The sequence below is a fragment of the Pinus tabuliformis genome, chromosome 2_2, assembly GCF_031772625.1.
Source record: "Pinus tabuliformis cultivar Carrire ecotype Pingquan chromosome 2_2, CPIR1, whole genome shotgun sequence".
Classification (NCBI taxonomy): Eukaryota; Viridiplantae; Streptophyta; class Pinopsida; order Pinales; family Pinaceae; genus Pinus; species Pinus tabuliformis.
Genome location: NC_142300.1, coordinates 820,572,389 through 820,592,130, shown reverse-complemented (window position 1 = coordinate 820,592,130; position 19,742 = coordinate 820,572,389). Strand labels below are relative to the sequence as shown.

At 41.4% G+C, this 19,742-nt stretch overlaps 1 pseudogene across 1 annotated transcript in view; it reads right to left on the bottom strand.

Moving 5' to 3' along the window:
- Positions 1 to 19,444, bottom strand: part of LOC149195502 (cytochrome P450 704C1-like) — a 36,802-nt pseudogene extending 17,358 nt beyond the window's left edge. Inside the window, exons 1-3 of the transcript XR_016254608.1 lie at positions 19,304 to 19,444; positions 18,891 to 19,177; positions 18,579 to 18,794 (exon numbers count right to left, since the gene is read on the bottom strand). The product of XR_016254608.1 is annotated as a cytochrome P450 704C1-like (transcript). The remainder of the gene's footprint in view (positions 1 to 18,578; positions 18,795 to 18,890; positions 19,178 to 19,303) is intronic.
- Between the last annotated feature and the right edge of the window lie 298 nt (positions 19,445 to 19,742).

The following is a 19,742-nucleotide window of genomic DNA, read 5'->3' as shown; positions in this document are numbered from 1 at the left end:
TTCCAGACTGCGAAGTTCGATGCTCTGTCCAGTTTATCCTGGTCTCTTACCCTGTGTAGAGCCATGATGCTCCTCTACTTCCCTCCTGGAAGTTCTCTGTTCGACTCCTCTGAGTCTCTACTTCCCGTTTGGAAGTTCTCTTTTGGACTCCCTCTGAGTGTTGATTTCCCTCCTAGAAATCCTCCCGCCACTTGTCGAGATGCCCCCTACTCTGATCGTCTTGTGCAACTGCACTGCTGATCCAAGTTCCTCGGCTAGAAACCCTCAGCAACAACTCCTCTAGCCTTTCTCTGTCAGGTACTGTTCTGACTACAGTACCTCACCAACTCCACTCTGCAATATCTCTGCAGCCTTCTAGACTCTAGCAACTGCCTCTCTGTGAACTGCATCAGCCCCTCTCTACCTCACGCTAGCTCTGCGTCACCCCATATTGGTCTGCGTCAACCCAGATGGGTCTGCATCAGCCCTGGGATGCCCTGCATCAGCCTTCTGGCCTCTGCATCATCAATACTGGCCTCTCTGAGGCTCTGCGCAGCTCCCGGCTGCTTCTGCATGGCTCTGGCTGGCTCTGCGTCACACTTCTTGGCTTCTGCTCTGCTAGAAACAACTTCTGTCACCACGGGATAGCTGTTTTCTGCTGTTATTTCTCTGCTCGGCTGATGTCTCTTAGTCCTCCTGTGATCTGCAATCACGCTCTGATACCATGTTGAAGTTTCTAAGCTTACTTAGTTTAAAAACCCTTCATGCACTTTTTCTGATTTATTCCTACCTACTTGTTAATTTTCCTTTAACAAGTTATTTACAAAGTAAATATTGAAAATAAACACCAGTGCATGCTCAACATATTACAGATCAGCAACTCAAAGAAACAAGAACAAACACACCACATGACACCATTATTTTTGGACCAATGTCCCCAGAAAAACCCAATGCGGGAAAACCGGTGCAGCTATCTGAGGGTTTTCTTATTAAGCAATATCAGAGTACAATCTGGGTGCCGAAACTGGGCTACCCCACAAAGAATTTCCTTAGCAGCTACACCTCACGGTTTGAGAGAAATCTCCTAGCTGAAACCCCGGAAAACCCTTCCGGCAGATCCTAAGCACAAAACTGCTCTGCAACCTCAGCGTTTGCCCAAACTGGACTGCGTCAACCCCTCTCTGTCTCACGCTGGCTTTGCGTCAACCTTTCTAGGCCTATGTCAGCCCCAGGAGGCCCTACGTCAGCTCTGGGAGCCTCTGTGTCAGCTATGCTGGCCCCTCTGGTGCTCTGCGCAACACTTGGTTGCCTCTGCGTGAGCCCTTGCTGGCTCTGCGTCACCCTCCTTGGCCGTTGCGCTGCTCTCCCGACACAATCTCTGCCTTCTCTGTTTCTCTGTACTCAATGCACCTCGGCTGCTCTTCCGATCATTGATTCTATCTCTCTTAGCAAACCCCGCTCTAAAGAATAGAATGACTAATCATCTGGGGTATTCTCCAAGTGACACTCAAGCCTCCTCTTATACTTTTCTTGTTCACATCTCAACGGCCGAGATTAAGTCCCTAATCAACGGCTAAGATTAGATCTGGCTTGATCCATGTCTTTTGGACCATTCTAACACAGATTCATATTAATACACATTAATATTTTATTTTCCCTAAGTTTAGACTTAGGGGCTCCATTAAAAATATTAATTATTTTAATATCTCTTGATCTGTTTAGAATCTGCCCAAACCCTTTCTGTGTATTGGAGATCTCATGTGCCCCAACCTCTCCACCAAATTTCGTGGCTAAAGCACATCCGATGCTATCCCAAATCAACATTCCATTCCAATGGGTGGTGGTGATGTTGTACTAGGAGTCCAATGGCTACAATCTTTGGGTGTGATAGCTTTTAATTTTCAAGAACTTTTCTTGAAATTTTTTTCAGAAGGAAAGTAAATTGAATTAAGGGGTGTCACAAGGAAACCAGGAAAGATAATCAGCTCTAACAGCATGACAAAGATTATAAAGAAATAACAACGTGGCATAATTGCACAATTATGTTCGTTAGAGGTTCCCACATCGAAATCATCTATTTCTCCAGATCTCCAAAAAGTCTTGGAAGGATCATGTTCAACATGTTGATAGAGTGCTCAAACTATTGGAGGAGAAACAATTATATGCAAAAACTTCCAAATGTTTCTTTGGAGTACAAGAGGTGGAATATTTGGGTCATATTGTATCTCATGAAGGTGTTAAGGTAGACCCTAGAAAAATTAAAGCCATTAAGGAATGGAAAATCCCCACGTCCATAAAGCATCTGCGATGATTTCTCAAGTTGACAGGGTATTATCGTAAGTTTGTTAAGAATTATGGGAGAATAGCAGCACCTCTAACAACATTACTGAAAAAAGATGCATTTTCCTAGACTCCAGAAGCAACAAAAGCCTTTAAACATCTTAAAGAGGCAATGTGCCAAGCATCGGTTTTAGCTACGCCAGACTCCACAAAAACCTTTATTGTGGAATGTGATGCCTCAGGAAATGGAATTGGTGTTGTTTTAATGCAATAACAAAGACCCATTGCTTTTGAAAGTCGTCCAATCAAAGGAAAGTATTTACACAAATCTATTTATGAGAAGAAAATGTTGGCAATACTACATGCACTTAAGAAATGGCGACCTTACCTAATGGGAAGACACTTAAAAGTAAAAACGGATCATGGTAGTATTAAATACCTTTTAGAACAATGATTATCTTCAGAACAGTAGCAAAAATGGGTCACAAAGATGTTGGGTTATGACTTTGAAATCATCTACAAAAAAGGGAAGCAAAATGTTGTTGCAGATGCACTCTCAAGAAAGGATGAGGATGTGGAAACATTATTTTGTATCATTTCTATTATCCAACCAGATTGGATAAACGAAGCAAGGAATGAATGGAAGAATGACGAAGAAGCGTGGGAACTCATTCAAAAGTTGCAACAAGATCCCAGTGCATCTGATACATTTTGCTGGAAAAATGATTCGTTATGGTACAAAGATCGCTTATACCTCTGTAAGAATTCCCAACTCAAAGAAAAGATTCTTCTGGAATTGCACACCTGTCCCTTAGGAGGGCATTCAAGATTTTTAAAAACTTACCACAAGGTTAGGAAGGAATTTTTTTGGGATGGCCTTAAATCTGATATTCAAAAGTTTATTGCAGAATGTTTGGTTTGCCAACAAAATAAAGTTGAGACAATTAAGAACCCAGGTCTATTACAACCTTTATCCATTCCAAGTCAACGTTGGGAGGAGGATTCAAAGGATTTTATCATAGGTTTACCGAAGTCCGAAGGAAAGAGTGTCATCATGGTGATAGTTGATAGACTTACCAAGTATGCACACTTTTGTGCATTATCTCATCCATTTAAAGCCAGTACAATTGTTGGATATATCCAGCACCAGAATACCCGGCTCCAGTAATGTAAAAAACACACAAAAGATACGCATTGAAAATTTATATTTGAAACCCAATCAATTTGTATGGTATCGATGACTTTTCTCTCGTAAACAAATTGTCACTTGGGAAATTTTTACAGAAGAAATGATAGCACATTATGAGGATACAAAAAGCAACATCTTTTTTAGCCAATTGATAAATCTCAAACAAAAGGGTTCAATGGTGGAGCACATTGAGGACTTCCAAAAATTGAATATAAGGGTAAAAGATATTCCAGAGGAGCATAGGATTGATGTGTTCATAGGGACTTTAAAGGATAGCATCCAACATGAGGTTTGCCTTTGGGAACCTGATTCATTGGAGAAGGCATTCAGGTTGGCAAGAAAAATTGAAAGCAAAATTATGGCAACAAGGAAGCCTACCAATCACAACTATAAAGATGGAAGTGTTGTTGCCCTTAGCCTTCCACAACCTACAAGGTTGACACCACAACAATCAGAAGAAGAAAGAGCAAAAGGGCTTTGTTACAGTTGTGATAGAAAATACACTAAAGGTCATAAGTGTGCTGAGAAGAAATTATTTTACATAGATTGTGAAGAGGAAGAAGAAAAAGAACAAGAAATATCAAAAGAAGAGGATACACACTAGGAACAAATCCTAGAGAAAGAAGAAATGAATCCGACCATATCTTGTAATGCATTGGCCAGAATTACCACTCTAAAACTATCAAGATAGAAGGACATATTAAGAAGAAAAAAGTAATAGTGTTGATTGATTCGGGCAGTACCCATAATTTTATTCATTGTAACATAGCGAAGGAATTGAATTGCTTCCTATATCAGCAATCTTTCCCTGCACATAGTCCATAACATCATGCTCTTCCAAAGTCAAGTCAAGAGACATCTTCCATGCATGATAATCAGACTTATCATTGAGCTAGTCATCAGATTTGAAGTAAGATGAGGAGGCCATTGAATCTTGTCCTTGTTCAACAAATCTCAGTGATTGCTCTTCTCACTCTTGCTTTGACTTTGTCTTCACCTTAACTCTGATACCATGTTAATTTTAGATAATAATGGTATGTTGTATGCTTAAGAGAAATTTACTTCAATTTTTCTTATTAGCCCAATATCAATTTCCAGATTTTCAATCACATTAACATGATAGTAAATGCAGATAGAACATAAATAATAAGCAGAAGACACACCAATACAACAGGACACAATATTTGGCGGATGCCAGGGGAAAACCCCAATGTGGGGAAAACCCTTTTATCAAATCTTCTTATTATTCTTCAAAAGTTCACCAGAGAGAGAGAGAGTACAATATACAAAATTTACTTGCCCAAACATTGTCAAAATTGTCCAATCAAACTGCAGTCAACAGGATGCCCTAACCAGAAAGCCAACGCTGGTCAAACTAACAGAAATTCTCCTCCAATTCAGTTCGGTCAAACCCAGTCAACTCGGCCTCCAAAGATAGTTCAAATCAGCCCAAAACAGTCTTGAAAAATCTGGTCAAACCTTGTCAACGCACAGTGAACTTCTGCGGTCAAAGGGCTACAATCAACGCTAGTCAAATTGCCCCGAAAATCTTTGTTTCTGTGCCAGAATATGTGGCCTAGATAAACAAAAATTCTCCTACAAAAATCGCAATCAAATGAAGTCAAACACTACCCAGTCAATGCTGGTCAAAGTTGGCTGCAACTCAGTCAACATAGAGAACAAAAATTACCAGTCAACACTTCGCATGTGTGGAAAAGAACAGGTTGTTTGAAATTCGTATGACCCAATCAGATAAAGAGAGAGAAAGATGTGAGATGATGAGTGACCAAATGAGGAAAATGACTCCTCTATATATACACAATGTTGAGGGTGAAGAGACACATCGATTGGGCTTTATGAGCCTACATTTGACTTCTGGTCGACCTTGACAATTTGTCCATAGAAGAAATAAATTCAAAATTATGTTTGTACTTGTCAGAATGAGATGATATTTAGATCAATCCTACACCTCTCAGAAAGAGGAATCCAATAAAAATATCATCTCCATCATATGAGCTGTCCAAGGTGGAGTTTGGCCCTAGTTGCCAATTTTAACACTCCCTCTCAACTAGGGAGAAATCCACCTGCCAAACCATTTGTCAATTTGTACCATCTCTGACATCCCTGCTCTGCTCTGCTGAACCATGAAGAAATAATGAAGAAGAAATGATCGAGAGTGTATCATACCACTCTCCACTGACCCGAAGTCAGTCTCCATTGATCCCAGATCAATATCAAACATCCTAGCATAGGGAGTATGGTAGTACACGATGCATCCATCGGTAGTACTATGGTCCCTATCCTCATTTCCCAACTCATTGGCTAGATGAGAGGTACTTCCCATGAGTCCCGAACTGCATGGGTAGGATGTATCGGCAGGAGAAGGTGAACCACTCATCCTGCTCATATGCCATAGGAGAAGGTGAACCACTCATCCTATGCATATATCAACCATCATGGGGTATCATAGGGGAAGGTGAACCACTCACCCTGTACACAACACACCACTAAGGGAAGGTGAACCACTCATCATATGCATATATCAACCATCATGGGGTATCACAAGGGAAGGTGAACCACTCACCTTGTACACAGCGCACCACTAAGGGAAGGTGAACCACTCACCCTATGGTTGCTCATAGCTCCAAGAAGTACCCCAAGCCCCCCGGAGCTCCCAGAGCTCAATATCTAACTCAAACAGGACCCTCATAAGAGGGTCTCTCCACAACTCCAAGTCGTTCACAAAAGGTTAAGAATTTGACCTTCCCCAGGGGCTTCATAAGAATATCTGCGACCTGTTCATCAGTCCCAATGTGATGGAGCCTTATTGCTCCCCGTTGTACCATATCCCAAATAAAGTGGTACCTGATATCAATATGCTTGGAGCAGTCATGAAACACGGGATTCTCAGAAAGACGAATCCCACTTTGGTTGTCGCAGTAGATCACGGTGGTATCCAGCACATGCCCAAACAACTCACTAAAGAGCTTCCTCAACCAAACAACTTCATAGGAGGCCATACTAGCAGCAATATATTCAGCCTCGACGGTGCTCAAAGCAATCGATTTCTGCTTCCTGCTCATCTAGGATATTGAAGTAGAACCTAGTGAGAAGCAACATTTTGATGTGCTCTTACGATCCACCACACTGCCAACCCAGTCAACATCAAAATAACCATGGAGCCTTAAATTCCCAGCATTGTATCTCAGTCCATAGGTGATTGTGCCCCGAGGATATCTCAAGAGATTATTGGCAGCAATCCAATGTATGTGATGAGGCTCGACCATAAATTGACTCAATGTATTCACTGCAAAGCATATGTGCGGACAGGAGTTCACCAAGAACATCAGGGCCCCCACGAGTTGGCGATACTCATAAGGATTTCCCCAATTGGGCCCAATAGCACTTCCGCATAACTTTTTGATGTTAAGTTCCATCGGAGTAGTCACAGACTTACAATACACCATCCCAAATATTTCAAGTAGCTTCACAATGCATTTTCCTTAGGTAAGGAAAATCTCACCTGGCTTTTGCCAGACCTCCAAGCCTAGGAAGTACTGCATCAATCCTAGGTCCTTCATCTCGAATTCGAAAGCCAACTCCCTCTTGCATTGATAAATAAGAGGGTCTGCACTTGTCAGAAATAAATCATCCACATAAAGTACCAAGGTGAGAGGTCTATCATTTTCAACCTTAAAATAAAGGTTCGAATCAGCTTCACTTCTAGTAAATCCCAGCTTCATCAAATAGTTGTCGATCCTCTCATACCAAGCTCGGGGAGCTTGCTTCAACCCATAGAGGGATTTCTTCAACCTACATACATGTGTCTCCCGATCTTGAACTTCGAACCCCTCGGGTTGTTCAACATAGACTTCCTCCTTAAGTGAACCATGCAAGAAGGCGGTCTTCACATCCATTTGATGGAAATTCCATCCTTGAGAGGCAGCAAGGGCAATGATCGAACGAATGGTGGTATATCGAGCAACTGGTGCAAATATCTCATCATAGTCCACACCTTCCTTTTGAGAGAAGCCTCGAGCAACAAACCTGGCCTTGAACTTTTCAGCACTTCCATCAGCTCCATGCTTGATTTTGTAGAGCCATTTCAAGGTGACAACAAATTTTTCATTGGGTCTAGGGACCACATCCCAGACATCATTCTTTATAATTGACTCATACTCTCCGTTCATAGCATCCTTCCAAACTTGGTGCTTCACGGCTTCTTCAAATGTGCAAGGCTCAATTTTAACAATGGCGCTCATGGCAGCTAAGTACCCTTGGTACCTATTTGGCTTTTTACTTTCATGAAATGTCCCCCGAGGTGCAATATGTCTCTCGAAATCTTCAAGAGTGTCCCTAAGCCATGAGGGTCTCGTTTTTTAGGAGGGCTCGTGAGAAGGTGCATCAATGGGATCCATCAGTTCTTCAACATCGGGCATCGACTCATCCTGCAATTCTCCTTGCTTTCCTATATCTGCTTCTTTGTCCTTCCTTGGAATAGGAAGGTTCCTAATCTTCCCAAGGGCGGCATCTTCATCAAAGGTGACATCATGACTTATTTCCACTTCTCTTTGACCAGGCACATAGATTCTATATGAATTTGAAGTTTAATTGTAACCCATAAATGTTCCTTTCTTCCCAGATGCATCCAATTAGCTTCTCTTTTCTTTCGGCACATGAAAATACACAGGGCTACCAAAAATTCTAAAGTGAGAAACATCACGTTTCTTACTAGTGAAAACTTCTTCAGGAGTTTTGGAGTCCAATGCTTAATGTGGGCATCTATTTTGAACATACACGCAGTGTTGGCAGCGTCTCCCCATAGGAACTTCGGAAGTCCTTGATCATGAAGCATGGCATGAGTGGCTTCTATAATAGAACAATTCTTCCTTTAAGCAACACCATTTTTATCACGAGTATATGCGGTAGTAGTCTCCCTCTTAATGCCAACTTCTCTGAAATAATCATTGAACTCGTTTGATTCATATTCAGTTCCGTTATCGGTCCTCAATATTTTGATCTTCTTCCCTGTTTGATTTTCAACCAAGGCTTTGAAAGAGCGGAACCATGTGAACACTTCGTCCTTCTTCTTCAAGAAATAAATCCAAGTTTTGCGAGAGAAGTCATCCACAAAGATAGCATAATATAAATATCCTCCCAAAGATGTCACAGGCAACATACCAGATAGATCAGAATGAACCAATTGCAAAATATCGGTAGTCTTGCTATCACTTGAGGGGAATGGTCCCCTTGTATGTTTTCCTTCAGCACATCCCTGACAAACACCTTCATGTTCTACTTTAAATTTGGGCATACCTGTCACCATCTTCCTTGCATCGGGTAGGGCTTTATAATGAAGATGAGCAAATCTTCGGTGCCATAATTCGGATTGAAGAGATGTGTCACAAGATATAGATCCCAATGGACTTCCTCCAACTTGATATAGGCTGTCAACCCCGAATCCAAGAGTAAATGCTTCTTTGAATTTTCTTTTCCAAACACGTATCGTTCCATCAATGAATGCCACCTTGAATCCTTTGTCTTCCATCGCCGAGATAGATACCATGTTCTTCTTTAGATCGGGTGCATAGAATACTTCTTGTAGATGAATTGTGTTACCTTGATTCAATTGAAGAGTAACATTCCCAACTCCTTTCACGGGATAGGTGGAATTGTCTCCAAAAAAGATTTCCAAATTTGCATCTTGTTCTATCAGATTTGAAAGAGCTTCCTTATACCCAGTGATCTAGGTGGATGTTGGTGGCCACCCACCTATCGCACTTGGACCCCCACAACTATCTCTTTCAGTTTTTCAGTTTCCTTAATTGTAGCACAATTTACTATTTTTAGCAGTTTCTCGAGCCTTGAACTTCCGAAGCCGTTTTGAGGCCATAAATGACGTTTTTGGGAAATCTAGGAGCAACATGGGGCCATTGACCAATGTTCCTCTTCCTAAAGTTGTAGTCCTCGGATAGATCTTTCTAATGAGCTATTGTGCACATCAAACGAAGATCGTATGCCAAAGTTACGACCCCGGGAAGTTGATGTACCAATTTACCCGAAACAGGGCCCATAGTTTGGCGTTTCATCTCCTAGGGTTAGGTTTTTGAATGTTTATGGTTTTCCATTGTTTCTCAACAATAAATAGGCCTTCAAGCCTCATTGTAACACAATTCAGAGGCATGTATCCGCCACATCTCTTCTCAGAGATAAGCTACCATCGCCCTAGCTGGTTTATTTCCATTTCTATTTGTAAGCATATTTTAGTATTTTACATTAATGAAATGGAGTATTATTTCTGTTGCATCTCTATATTTATTGTTATTTCTGTAATTTGTTGTGTTCCTGTTTAAATCTGGAATAGTAGTATTAGAGCGATCTGCTTTTTCTCTATTTTTCTTTGCATGTCCCCAACGAGGTCGGGATATAAGGAGTTAGGGCTTGAATTGGTCGAACCTTTGCAAGACCAGCCTCGCAAACCCCGATGGCCTCCCATGGCGGATGAAAAGAAAGACGAGGGGGAAGGCGATCCTATCAAAATCTTGCTCGAAGAAGCCCTCAAGCGACAAAGGAACGCGATGATGGACAAGTTTGTCAAATCCTTCAGCGGCTACCCGGGGGCGACACATTGACTTCCACACCCTTTAAGGTACAAGTTAATTTTGAAATCCCCATATTCGACGGTTAGATAGACACAGATGCCGTAGATAAATGGTTAAATCTGCTAGAAGGGTATTTTTCTGTTCATGATTTTTCCAGTCGGGAAAAGATTATTTTCGCTCTTCTCAAAGCATCCCCCCACATCAAGGACTGGTGGGAAACTTACTGCGAGCAGGAGGATGAAAGTACGAGCTCACTATTTTCAGCCGCACCCACTTGGAATTCATTCCGGGATTCCATCAAGGAGCAATACTACCATGTCAAAAGCTATGAGGACAAATACATAAAGTGGACCACGCTGCGGCAGGGAAGGGACCAAGATGTGGCGGAGTTCACGAACATTTTTCATACCCTTCGCACACAGTTGGGTGTCAAGGATTCTGAGCTTCATTTGGTACTCAAATACCGCGACTGCCTACACAGGTACATTCAAGATGAGATGGAGTTCCTAAACAGCTCCTCGCTCGGCATGGTGTACTGATACGCTGTTAAAATTGAACAAAAGTTTAAACAGAAGAAGCGAGACTTTGGATCTGCAAATCCGAAGCAAGGGAAAGGCTTCCCCAAATCGCAAAACCAAGGACAAAGCCAAGACAGGGCAACCCAAGACAACCCGTCGAAGCCACAAGAAAAGAACAATACCATGAAGTCGAAGAAGGACACAGGAAAGTGGTGTGAGTTCCGTAAGAGCCCCACTCACAACACAAGTGAGTGTCAGACCAAGCAGTCACTGGTGGTCGAGTTGAAGGCTTCAGAATCAGATGCATGTTCCGACCCTGAGTCAGAACCCGACAAGGGGAATGGCAAAGGGAAGCAGATCATTGACGCGGAGCCCAACGCCACTGTTGCCACTGCCAAGATCCAGAAGAATGAGCTCGAAGATCCAGAGGAGGGGGAGCGTCTTTTCCACTCACAAATGTGGGTGAAGGGTTCGTCGCTACAATTCATTATCGACAGTGGCAGCCAAAAGAACCTCATTTCAGCAGAGGTCGTGAAGCGGTTGGGCCTACCGACTACACCACACCCGCAACTGTACAGTATTGGGTGGCTTCACCAAGGACGAGATCTCTGAGTCCGCCAACAGTGTCGCCTTCCCTACAGCATCAAGCCCTTCACAAATGAGGTATTGTGTGATGTTGCACCTCTTGATGTTTGTGATGTACTATTAGGCCAACCATACTTATGGAGGCGACATGCTGTGTATGAGTCAAGGCCTCGCACTGTTATTATTACTTTGGGTAATTCATTATACAGGATACCGAAGGTAGCCCCACCTACCGCCACCTCTTTGATCACTGCTAAGAAATGCAGCAAGCTCATCTCCCAGACCAGGAAATTCATTTTCTGTCTGGTTCGCTCCCAAAGTAAGGGGAAGATTATCGCCACATCCATGACCCCCGCAAAGGGTTCCTCCACGCAGCAGCAGCAGCAACAACAGAGGGATACGGTCATCTTCTCCTCACCCACAGGGGTACCGTTGCGCTGTCAGGTCAAGCATTTGGCCGATCTGACTTCCAGAGCACCTCTACCCAACGGGCCGATCTATCGCCACTCCATTCTGGAAAATTCCAAGTACAAGCAGCGACATGATCAACATTAGGTGCCACACAAGTTTCAGGTGGGCGACAAAGTCTGGTTGCATCTACAGAAAGAACGCCTTACAAGAGCCCATCAGAAGCTCAAACCACTCCGATATGGTCCTTACACTAGTACCAAGGCTGTGGGAAACAATGCTTTGGAGCACAACATTCCCCCATTCCTTCGCTTGCACCGAGTGTTCAATGTGGACCGCCCTCGACCATGCTTCCCACCATTACTGGACACATCAGAGGTTGCAGAACAGCTCACCAAGGACCAAGTTCAGCAGAAGTTTCCTCATCTCATGGAGGAACTCAATACAATGGGGACCATTGCTTCTTAAGGGGGGAGGAATGATCCAGGTGGATGTTGGTGGCCACCCACCTATCCCACTTGGACCCCCACAACTGTCTCTTTCAATTTTTTAGTTTCCTTAATTGTAGCACAATTTACTATTTTTAGTAGTTTTTCGGGTCCTGAACTTTCGGAGCCATTTTGAGGCCCTAAACGACATTTTTTGGGAAATCTGGGAGCAACATAGGTCCATGGACCAATGTTTCTCTTCCCAAAGTTGTAGTCCTCGGATAGATCTTTCTAATGAGCTATTGTGCGCGTCAAATGGAGATTGTATGCCAAAGTTACGACCCCGGGAAGTTGATGTACCAATTTACCCGAAACGGGGCCCATAGTTTGGCGTTTCATCTCCTAGGGTTAGGCTTTTGGATGTTTAGGGTTTTCCATTATTTCTCAACAATAAATAGGCCTTCGAGCCTCATTATAACACAGTTCAGAGGCATGTAGCCGCCACATCTCTTCTCAAAGATAAGCTACCATCACCCCAGTTGGTTTATTTCCATTTCTATTTGTAAGCATATTTCAGTATTTTACATTAATGAAATGAAGTATTATTTCTATTGCATCTCTGTTTTTATGGTTATCTCTATAATTTGTTGCGTTCCTGTTTAAATCTGGATCAGTGGTATCAGAGCGGTCTGCTTTTTCTCTATTTTTCTTTGCATGTCCCCAACGAAGTCGGGATATAAGGAGTTAGGGCTTGAACTGGTCGAACCTTTGCAAGACCAGCCCCGCAAACCCCAACGGCCTCCCATGGAGAATGAAAAGAAAGACAAGGGGGCAGGAGATCCTATCAAAATCTTGCTCGAAGAAGCCCTCGAGCGACAAAGGAACACGATGATGGACAACTTTGCCCAAATCCTTCAGCGGCTACGCAGGGGCGATGCATCGGCTTCCAACAACTACTTTGGAAATGCCACACCCTTTAAGGTACAAGTTAATTTTGAAATCCCCATATTCGAGGGTCAGATAGACGCAGATGTCGTAGATAAATGGTTAAATCTGCTAGAAGGGTATTTTTCTGTTCATCATTTTTCTTGTCGGGAAAAGATAATTTTCGCTCTTCTCAAAGCAACCCCCCATGTCAAGGACTGGTGGGAAACCTACTGCGAGCAGAAGGATGAAAGTATAGGCTCACTATTTTCAGCTGCACCCACCTGGAATTCATTCCAAAATAACATCAAGGAGCAGTACTACCCTGTCCCTATGAGGACAAATACATAAAGTGGACCACGCTGCGGTAGGGAAGGGACCAAGATGTGCGGGAATTCACAAACATTTTTCATACCCTTCGCACACAATTGGGTGTCAAGGATTCTGAGCTGCATTTGGTACTCAAATACCGCGGTTGCCTACATAGGTACATCCACGATGAGATGGAGTTCCTGAACATCTCCTCACTCGGCACGGCATACCGATACGCTGTCAAAATCAAGCAAAAGTTTAAACAAAAGAAGCGAGACTTTGGATCTACGAATCCGAAGCAGGGAAAGGCTTCCCCAAATCTGATCCAAGTGGATGTTGGTGACCACCCACCTATCCCACTTGGACCCCTACAACTGTCTCTTTCAGTTTTTCAGTTTCCTTAATTGTAGCACAATTTACTATTTTTAGCAATTTTTTCAGTCTTGAACTTCTGGAGCCGTTTTGAGGCTTTAAACAACGTTTTTTGGGATATATGGGAACAACATGGGTCCATCCCAAAGTTGTAGTCCTCAGATAGATCTTTCTAACGAGATATTGTGTGCATAAAACGGAGATCGTATGCCAAAGTTACGACCGCGGGAATTTGATGTACCAATTTACCCGAAACGGGGCCCATAGTTTGGCATTTCATCTCCTAGGGTTAGGTTTTTGGATGTTTAGGGATTTCCATTGTTTCTCAACAATAAATAGGCCTTCGAGCCTCATTGTAACACAGTTCAGAGGCATGTAGCCGCCACATCTCTTCTCAGAGATAAGCTACCATCGCCCTAGCTGGTTTATTTCTGTTTCTGTTTGTAAGCATATTTCAGTATTTTACATTAATGAAATGAAGTATTATTTCTGTTGCATCTCTGTGTTTATGGTTATCTATGTAATTTGTTGCATTCCTATTTAAATCCGGATCACCCAGTGAAGTGCCTTGAGGCACCACTATCCATCAACCAATTTACCAAGGTATTCGTAGGAGAGGCAGTGGAGAGGGAAGATATAAGATAAAATTCTTTTTGCTTGTTATCTACAACATTAGATTCATCATACCTGGAGTTTCTTGATCTTTTGGGAGGTCGACCATTTCCATGTTGAGTAGCAGGAGCATTCCTTTTTCCTTTGTTGTTGAACCTGCCATTCCTTTGATTGTTGTTGCCCCTGAAATTGTTGTGGTTGTTGTTGTCATCATCCCGAGGTGTATCCCTTCTATTAGGACACTCCCTAGCATAGTGGCCAAACCTATTACAAATGAAGCATCTACCCTTTCTTCCATCTTTGAATCCCAGTCTTCCTTGACATTGCTTATTTGAACCTGCATTGTTCTTCTTTTTAGCATGAGCAGAGAATGCAGTAGGATCATTCCTATTTGAAGGCATGTCTCTCTCTATCATCCTTGTTTCTTCTTGAGTACATCTAGTCAACAATTCATCAAAACCTAGAATCCGGTCATTGTTGAGGATAGTAGTGTTGAACACATCCCACTCACGAGGGAGACCTCCAAGGGCAATGAGAGTGAGCTCCCTGTCAGCAATAACTTCTCCAATTGATAGGGTCATTTTTTATTTCGGTAATCCTCATTAAGTAGGATTGGATATCTTCTCCTCTTCCCTTCTTTATGTCCTTCAACTTGTTCTTGAGAAAAAGGACCTCATTTGCATTGCTAGCTTTGAACATGCTAACCAACTTGTCATACATCTCCTTAGATGTGCCCAAATCGGAGATATAAGCAACTAAAGGGTTATGAATAGAATCCCTAATGATCTTATTAACTTTGACTTCACCTTTCTTGTACTTTGTCTTAGCAGCAGCCGGTGCATTTGAAGGAGGTTCAACAATCTAGCCTTGCACATAGTCCATAACATCATGCTCTTCCAAAGTCAAGTCAAGAGACATCTTCCATGCATGATAATCAGACTTATCATTGACCTTGTCATCAGATTTGAAGTAAGATGAGGAGGCCATTGAACCTTGTCCTTGTTCAACAAATCTCAGTGATTGCTCTTCTCACTCTTGCTTGGGCTTTGTCTTCACCTCAACTCCGATACCATGTTAATTTTAGATAACAATGGTATGTTCTATGCTTAAGAGAAATTTACTTCAATTTTTCTTATTAGCCCTGTTGATCACTACGTGTCAAGTTATCAAGAAGAAATAAGTTCGATTCAGAACAGATTTTCAACTATGGATGAAGAAATGACCATCATGAGATTCGATTATAATAATGAGTTAGGTACCATGCAAGCAAATCATAAGAAAGAGATAAACTATACGCAAAACTGCGTCATGGACTTGAAAGCAAAAAATGATAAAATTATAAAGGACATGGAAGCTGGTCAGATATGTCTTAGCATAGGTTATTGACCATAGAGGTAAACCATGCCAAGGAAGTCAGTGCTATGAAGGTTGAACACTCTAACCAGATGGATGTCATAACAATGGAAAAGATACAGGTATAGAAATTTCAGCATCGGTCAGAGGATGAAAGAAACAAGGAAACATCAACAGATCATAAGCCTCCTTGTATGCTGCGGCAAGCTCCATCTTATTATGAGGAGGTCATTTGTTCCATTGAAAAGTGGCTAATTGAATGTGACCCAGATAAAATGGAAATTAATAAGAATCAGGTTGATGCTTACATGGTTAGTCCACCAGTCATAACAGATCAGGTTCATAAAGAAACGCATGTCACATAAGTCTTGAACATTCCAAATTTTCCATATGAGCGTTTTTCGAATCAAGAAGGAAGTTGTGTGCCGACCACATCATCATCAACATCACAACCTGCCACAAAGAAAAAGCGCAAGAGAAAGAGAATGAGAAAGCGGTTTGATCCATCTGATGGTCGCGAGCAGCTTGACTTTCGGATAGGAAAAAGTCCTACCGTGTGCAGGATTGGACATGGCACATCCGAGAAACAACCAACAGATTTGCCTGAAAGCAGGCAAATGCTCAGTATGCACTATATTGAATGCATCTGATGCCATGGGGCATTTTTGTATTGTATTTATAACCTTATACCCTGTTATTTTAGTATTTCATTTTGTAGTTAGATTTGTGTTTTTCATGTTATTAGGATAGTTAATAAATGAAGAGCTTATATCTTTCCTGTGCTTAACGTTATGTGATGATTTTTGGATGGACGCTACTTATGTTATCTTGTGTGTTGCGTGGATGCAGATTTTGGATTCTCACATTCCTCTGGTGCAACAACATGTCCCCAAGTAGAGCGAGATGTTGACCACTACGTGTCAACGACCCATAGCAGTGCACCCCCTTTTTTTGCAAAAGGGATAACACTTGATCAATGTGTCCTTGTCGTCTAGCTATCATCATCAGCGTGACTTCCAAGATGTTATGTAAACCCTTTCTGCAAGTGTATAATGTAAATAATCTCAGTAGATTCGTGTCATGTATGTAACGACCTAGGTAAACCTACCCAAGTTTGTAGTCAACGCTGGTCAAATTGTGCAAAAAATCTCGGTTTCTGTGCTAGAATATGTGGCCTGCCCAAACAGAAATTCTCCCACAAAAATCGCAATCAAATGAAGTCAAACACTGCCCAGTCAACATTGGTCAAAGTTGGCTGCAACTCGGTCAACGCAGAGAACAAAAATATCTAGTCAACTCTTGGCACGTGTGGAGAAGAACAAGCTACCTGAAATTCGTACGACCCAATCAAATAAAGAGAGAGAAAGATGTAAGATGATGAGTGACAAAATGAGGAAAATGACTCCTCTATATATACACAACGTTGATGCTGAAGAAACACATTGGTTGGGCTTTATGAGCCTACATTTGACTTCTAGCTAACCTTGACAATTTGTCCATAGAAGAAATAAATTCATACTTCCATTTATATTTGTCAGAATGAGATGATCTGTAGATCAATCCTACACCTCTTGGAAAGAGGAATCCAATAAAAATATCATCCCCATCATATGAGTTGTCCAAGGTGGAGTTTGGCCCTAGTTGCCAATTTTAACACAAAATCACCAAAAAAATGAGTGGAACTTTAATTACTGAAGAGAAAAAAAAAAAAAAAAAAAATATATATATATATATATATATATATATAATAAAATAAAAATCACTAGAAATTGAGTTTGTCCACTTATTAACTCACTCCATACACCAGAGGGGAAAAGAACAAATATAATTTTAAATGTAATTTTTCAGCATGCACAGGTGTCAAGGTGGTTAGGTAAACTTGACTCGATCAAGTTATCAGAGGTTTTCAAGCTTCGAGTTTATGGGAATCCATGATTTTGTCCATGAAATTCATATCTAATGTATCCTATTTAAAGGCGGAAACACTCCATTCTAATTGATCATTTGGGGCCACTGGAATCCAAAACAATGGTGTCTTTAGACACCACCACTTCTCCCTGTTTCATAATCCTAACAACTTGTATCAGAGCCTAGTGAATACAAGAGTTGTGGTCGAAATTGCAGTGTGTTGATCAGAGCCTGGAGTTGAAAGTGAAGCATGGATGAACTTGTACAGTACAAGTGTTAGGACCAATGAATTACGTTTTAGAGGTCCTGGAGAAGTTGCTAGGAAAAGATTGTGCATGTGTAGTGAAAGGCTATGGTGGCCATGAGAAAGGAGAATCATGCCCACTAAATTGATTTTAGTTGTGTTAATGAGAGATTGCATAGATTTGGTGAGTGCAAATAATGTTGAAAGACCAGGTCTAGATATGGATCAACAAAGCTAGAGATGTAGCAAGAGAGTGGTCGTATGGAAAAAAAAACAGAAATGGAGTCTATGGCTTGAAGTTTAGTGAAGGAGGTGATGAGAGCCACATTTTTGGTCCAAGTTATGAAATCCTGCCATAGGTAGATCTATTTCCCTAGGAAGTTGTAAGACCTATTGTTCAGGCATACATATTGCGCGGAAGCACAGATTGTTGTAAGACCTTAAGACTTTGATCAGGCCTACATGTAGTGTAGTGGTGCATGGAATCATCAAGTTGTGGAATGGACCACTTGGATAGCTACCGGAGTGGCAGGTGTACTGGTATCCTAGCTTGAGTGAGGGAATATGATATCTCAGTTCTAGGTTTATGGGAACCCATGGTTTTGCGCATGGTATTTATCTCTAATGTTGCCTATTTGAAGGCAGAAAGACTCCATGTTAATTGATCCTTCGGGCTAGTGAGATCCCAAGAAAGACTCCATGTTAATTGAATCTTCGGCTAGTGAGATCCCAAGCAACAACATCTTTAAACACCACCATTTCTCTTGGTTTCATGATCCTAACACAGAAACAAAAAGAAGAAATGCAAATTTTAACTATAAATTTTCAGAGAAAATGAGCTAATAGGTAAAGGATTTATCATGCCTGCATCTCTACTGCTTGCTTTGCTCCACAAGCTTCCAAAAGAATTTTGGAAAGTTTCACTACATTCTCTCGGAAAGCAACACTGCTGAAGTCCTTCAACACTTTGGCAGAGAACTCAAAACTAGCTAATTTTCGCTGTTGTCGCCACTGCTCACCATCAACGCTGAAAATACCATCCCCGAGAAGGTCTTCCATAATATCATGGTTGAACTTTCCCTGTGAATTTTTCAAAATTACATTAATCACAACAACACATATAAAGCTATGACTCGGTATATCTGAAGCAATCGCTTCCATATAACAGAAACTGACCTTGACGTAGTTTGCAAAATTAAATCTAAGGATGTGCTCCACATTTGCAGGATCCGTGGTATAAACGTAGCTGAAAGTAGGATAAGGTATCCTGTAAGTTTTGTAGCGTCTGTGATGATCACAAAGATAGTCATGTAAGCGTTTGAAATTGATGATGTGAGAAACCACGGTTGCAGCAACAGGATGGCACGGGTCACCACTCCATTTCATTTTGAAATATAGTATCGCCAACAAAGCCAACGCTATTGATGCTGTCGCATATTCTACGCTCCAATCCATTGTTTCTTCTGGTAAGATAGACATGAATGTGATGAAATGAAATGGGTGCAAGGAATTGTCTGGATTATGCTACTTTAGGAAAAAAATAGAGACTTTGGTTCAAGGAATTGTATCCCTCTGCATGCCAGACTTACTTGGAAGAGGTAGGAATCTATGTGGAGAACTTCCACGCGCTGAACCAGGTGCCTGTGGTCAGCCAAAAATTATAGATCACTCTCAAATCACATGTTACAGAATATCTGATTTGGAAGAGTGTTCCAGGAGGCTTGAAATTGACTTACCGCCTTGAGGAAATGTGTTTCGTACTCTTGGATGTAGAAAGATGGTGCTCAAGCACCTTTGGAGTTGGTTTTATAAAAGGAGGCGAGGGTAGAGTTATTTGTATAATAAAATAGAGTTTACTATATATTTACTTTTATTTATTTTTTTATTAATATATATATATATATATATATATAAAAAGAGGTTATATTATTTTAATTTTGGATTTATTATGTGTTTAGAAAAATTAAATTTACTGAGATATGTGTAAAAAGAGATTTTGATCTTTTTCTATTGGGTCGATGCATCCAA